This window comes from Grammomys surdaster, unplaced genomic scaffold, assembly GCF_004785775.1.
Source record: "Grammomys surdaster isolate TR1022 unplaced genomic scaffold, NIH_TR_1.0 124552, whole genome shotgun sequence".
In the NCBI taxonomy this organism is placed as follows: domain Eukaryota; kingdom Metazoa; phylum Chordata; class Mammalia; order Rodentia; family Muridae; genus Grammomys; species Grammomys surdaster.
Window position 1 is genome coordinate 112,056 of NW_021619534.1, and position 5,563 is coordinate 117,618.

The window sequence follows — 5,563 nt, forward strand, 5'->3', positions numbered from 1 at the left end:
TGTTTTGTTTTGTTTTGTTTTGTTTTGTTTTGTTTTGTTTTGTTTTGTTTTTGAGACAGAGTCTTCACTGTGTAGCCCTGGCTGGCCTGGAACTCACCAGGCTGCGTCAGATCCACCTGCCTCTGCCTCCCGAGCACTGGAATTAAAAGCGTGTGCCACCATGCCCAGCCTTTAACCTATTTTAATGCTCATCTTTATTTTGTTCATTTCCTTTTTAAATTTATTTTATACGTGTGGATGTTTTGTGTGCATGTGTGTATATATGTGTACCATGTGTGTGCATGGTGCTAGTGGGAGTCAGAAGAAAGTATCAGGTCCCCTGAAATGAGTTACAGGGGTCTGTGAACCACCATGTGGAGGCTGGGAATTAAACCCAGGGCCTCTGCAAGAGCAGCCAGTGCTCTTAACTGCCGAGCCATCTCTCCAGCCCCTTGTTTTGTTTTTTGGTACAGGTCCTCCTGCACATGCCAAAGCACTCATGTAGAGATGAGAGCACAGCTTTCAGGAGTAGATTCTCCCTCTCCAACATGGGGTGCAGGGGTTGAACTCAGGTCATCGTCAGGTCTGCATAGCAAGCTCCTCTAACCACTGAGCTCTGCTGGCCTCTATCTGGTAAATCTCACCTCAACCATTTTCACATTTTCTCAGTTTATCCCAAATGTTTGGTGCTTATCCTGTACCCCACTTTGCCAATTGAGTATCTATTTTGGGGTCACACATTATAGGAGGATGTTGAATCCTTAACACATCTCCTTTCTTGGCCAGAAGCAAGATCTAAAGACTTCCTGAATTTAAGCTAATCCTAGGCAATACCTCATATGTAGTTGGCTCACATGCAGTTGGGACAGTCGTCTGTATGTATCACTTTGTACTAGAGGGACCTTGTGCCTACATCACCTTATTCCTTGGTGGCTTTAAGGACCAAATAAATAGTCCTAGAGTATGAAGATGTAAGTTTTACTATTATTCCGGTATGATAAAGCTAAAAGATCAGGAGGTAACTCTACCAGAATGAGATTTGTCACTCATTAGTTCCTCAAAAGAGAGGCCTTGCTATGCCACACAGAACCACACTGGGGTTGACAGGGAGTAAGGGGAAACCATGGCAATAGTCTTTTTGCTGTTTCCATGGAAATGACAGGCAAGACAGGCCATGTACGATCTAGAGAGTATGAGGGATCTCTAGCTGTGATTATGGCAGGCCAGGGCCTGGAGTATACCAGCCTTGATGAAAGGGGTTGGAGTCTGAGGGAAGCATAAAAGTGTAAGCCTCTACTACTAGCTCTCCAGAAGGGGAGGCAGGAGGATCATGAGTTCAAGGCCAGCCTGAATTAGATGAGAGACCCCAAAGGATGAGGGCAATTGGGAATGTGGGCTTAGAGTCAGGAGCACTAGCAAGCCAGGGTTTTTAATGTCTCTCTCTAGGAGAAAAACAATCTCTCAAGGGCGTACAGTATCCTTGCTGCAGAAACTAGCCAGGTTTGGTGGCACACACTTATAATCCCAGTATGGGGATGGGGCTCAGTGGGGGCTGAGGCAGGAGAATTGCCATGAGTTCCAGGTGCAGGGGTAGGGGGAACACACTAAACAAACCTAAAAAGCTAGGATTAATATAACTGCAGTTCATCGGGCAATTTTTTTTCCTTTATCATTCCTTTTATACTGAGCTGGCATTGCTCTGTTTAAAAAAACGTTGGGGCTGGAGAGAGGGCTCAGTGGTCAGAACTCTGGCTGCTCTTGTAGAGGATCTGGATTTGATTTTAGCATCCATATGGAGGTTCACAACTGTGACTCTGGTTCTAGGAGGTTCTGTGCTACATATATGTGGTACACAGACATGTTCTATGATGTACACATAAAATAAAAAAATTTTAAAAGATGGTGTTATGGCTGGAGAGATGGCTTAGTGACTAGGATCACTCACTATTCTTGGAAAGGACCTGGGTTAGTTCTTAGCACCCACGTGGAGGCTCACAACCATCTGTAATTCCAGGTCCAAAGAATTGGGCACCCTCTTCAGGCCTAGGCGAGCACCAGGCAAGTACATGATGCACATACATGCAGACAAAATACTCATGCACATAACAAAATTAAAAGTAAATCTTTTAAAAACAAATGATTTGCCAAGTTGGTCATGTACATCTTTAATTCCAGCTCCCAGGAGGCAGAAGCAAATGGACTCTGTGAGTTCAAGGCCAGCCTGGTCTATATAGAGAGTTCCAGGCTATCCAGAGTAACATAGTGAGATCTTGACTCAAGAGGCTAAGATGAAAGGATTTTGAGTTATAAGGTAACCAAAGGTATGTAAGCATGACTCTATCTCAAAGTAATGAATTCAAATAAAAAGTTTTCCCTTGGATATTAAAACCTTTGGAAATTTTAGGTAAACCTAAATAAAGGGAGTACAAAGGAGGCTTATAGGGGACAGGACTGAAATGGAATAAAGTACAGTGGCAGGTGTTTGAGAACACTATCATGAAATCCATGGCCATGGTAAGCCATCAGCTGTGACTGCTGCAGTTCAGGGACTTTACTTACTGAGTGTGTGGAGTCCCAAGTACTCTTGGTTTTGTGTGTTGGGAACTGAGGAGGAGGAGGTGAAGCAGCAGCAGCAGCGAAAAGTGGGAAAGGAAACAAGTTCCTTCCAATCTGCGCCTGTGCCTGGAGCAGACCTAAGGCTTCAGCTCTGCACCCAATCCCCCCAAACCCAGAGGAGCCTGGATTCCCAGGAGCTCTAACATGCCCAGGAGTGTAGGATGCTGAAGGAGCATGGTGGCTGGCAGAGCAACGGGTGAGACATGCTGATGCCAGGACAAAGAATGTTGCTGACCTGTGAGCTTGCTGAGTGTCCTGACAATGGTGATTGAGAAGCTGTATTGGACATAAGTTCCCATCCCACCATTGCTTACCTATACCCCTGATGGGACAAGCTGCCTTGCCTCAAGCTTTTAGACCTTGTGGAACAGAGAATCAAAAAGAGAAGTTATAATGCTTCTTGTATTGTTCTTAATTGTGACAAGTTAGTCAGACTCAATCATGGACTGGTCTAGAAATCAATCCAGTATTGGAAATAGCAATCTTCATTTGGAAGTCTGATTCTGGACATTTTCAGAGACATATATGGAAGTTAGCTGCAGTTCTCTATGATGTTATGTTAGGAAGAGATAAAGTTGGGGCAGGATTTTGATTTCAAACAAGTGTTAGCACATGTGTTAAGGCTCTTTTAGTTGTCAAGTTAAAATTACTTTTGTTCTTCTACAGTATTTAATGTAAATTGCATTGATTGTACACCTTCTAATTGTGTTTGTGATTTGAAATCTGGCATGTCAGTTATGGAAGTCTGTCAACCAGCTTTTGCTTTATTGCCCTGAGTATTACAGAACCTCGGTATTCTAAAAATAGCTTTCAAGTACTAGAAGAAATGAGTCAGGCTTTAAGCAGAAGTGGGCTTGATTATTGCTAGTATATCAGCTTTAATTACATTAATTGCTAGCACCACTGCTTCTACAATTGCTGTGACACAAGAAGTTAAGACAGCTACTTTTGTTAATCATCTAGCAAAAAATGTTACTAATGTGTTGAATATACAAGAGGATTTAGATAGGCATTTGGAAAAAAGGATTGATGCTCTTTATCCTATTCAAATTATTGGAAGGAGCTTCAGAATTTAAGGATAAGGAGACATCTGGGGTGTCATGCCAAATACCATTGGATTCATGTTAGTTTTAAAATTTACAGTGGTAATCATTATAATTAGGAAAACGTTTAAAGACACTTGCAGTGTATTTGGCATAATTCTAACACCTCTCTGGATGTTTTAACATTACATAGTGAGCTTATGAATTTCAAAAATTCTGCTCTGCTAAGCATTGATGCAGTAGATACTGCTGGTAAAATTACCAATGGCATGAAGTCAGTATTTCTATTTTGGTCAAGCTTCAAGAATGGCATCTATAACTTGATCATGCTAGCTGTTTTTGTCTGGGAGTACTTTTATTCCTGTCCATCATGTTAAAGCTTGTCTTTAACAACATCAACATGTTGACTTCCAAAATACATGGCTTAAACCTGAAAATGGATCCCCAGACAGAGTTATTAAATTAACAGGCTGGCAAGCCAAGGACGGGTAAGATTCTGCACAGAGCATTACCAACCTAAGACAGAAGTGCATTGCTTTGGGTAATGCATATTCCATGATGGGTAAGGAAGGTATTCTTGTCAGAATGACCTAAGACAGGCTCAGTCTTGTTAACGAAATAAAAAAGGGGAAGAGGCAGAGAGCCTTTGGGGCTGCTTGGCAAGAATCTGACATGGGCCAAGGACAAGGAAAGGGGCTGCTTGGCAGGAATATGAGATTGGCCAAGGACAAGGAAGAAGGCTTCAGGCAGGAATCTGACATTAGGCTAGAACAATGAAGTAATTTCAGGTAGGAACCTAAATCTTAGGCTAGAACAAGGAAGTAATTTCAGGCAGGAATCTAAATATTAGGCTAGAACAAAGAAGTAATTTCAGACAGGAATCTAAATTTTAGGCTAAAACAAGGAAGTAGGCTTCAGACATGAAAATGACTTTGGGCTAGGACAGGGAAGTAGGCTCAGATACTTCGGTCCTCCTGATAAGCCCTTAGAAACAGTGATCACGGAAGTGTTCATGGAATTGTGTTTAATTCCTTGCTTGTTCTTTGACTATTAGTGTTTATTGTTTTGCTTGTTCCTTGGCTATTTGCATCTATTGTATTTCTAGACCCTCAACCTAGAACTGACCTCAATACGTACATGTAATTAAAAAGGAAAAAAGACACTTGCAGTGTATTTGGCATAATTCTAACACCTCTCTGGATGTTTTAACATTACATCCTGAGCTTATGAATTTCAAGAATTCTGCTCTGCTAAGCATTGATGCAGTAGATACTGCTTTTTTTTGTATAAAAGCAAAAAGGAGGAGAGGGGATGGGATGGAGGTTCAAGGGAGGGGAAATGGGGAAAGGGGATGACATCTGAAATGTAAATAAATAAAATATCCAATAAAAAAAATTAAAAATAAAGAAAGCAACAGGTTTACTAAAGGCAAAGGAAACAGCAGACGGAACAGTTGATTGATGGTCAGAGTAGTTGAGGAATAAGGTCAGAGTAGTTGAGGAATAAGGCATTATCCAGACTGGATGGAAAGCCACCAGATTTTGGGACAGATGCTGACACCCCCCACCCCAGGTAGCATAAGCTTTTTGTTGCTACTGTTTTAGTCCTAGAGTGATGCCCACTGTCAGCTAGTAGCTATAACGTCCCAGACAATCATTCTGAGTATGTTTGGGAACATGGATTACTCCTCACAAAGTGAGGGCAATGCAATGAGGTGGGTACTCTGCCTCACAGGCCCAGAATCTAATAAGGAAACCGCTAGTAAGGATGAATGGTGACTGTGCCTCTGGCCTGGGTCTGGTGGCTGGGAGGATTTCCCTAAGGCAATGACACTTTGTCGAACTTAAAAGGACCCAGGTAGAAGGCTCACATATGTTTCAAGATATCTGTCTCCATCCAAGAGTGACAGGATAGCAGGGGAATTG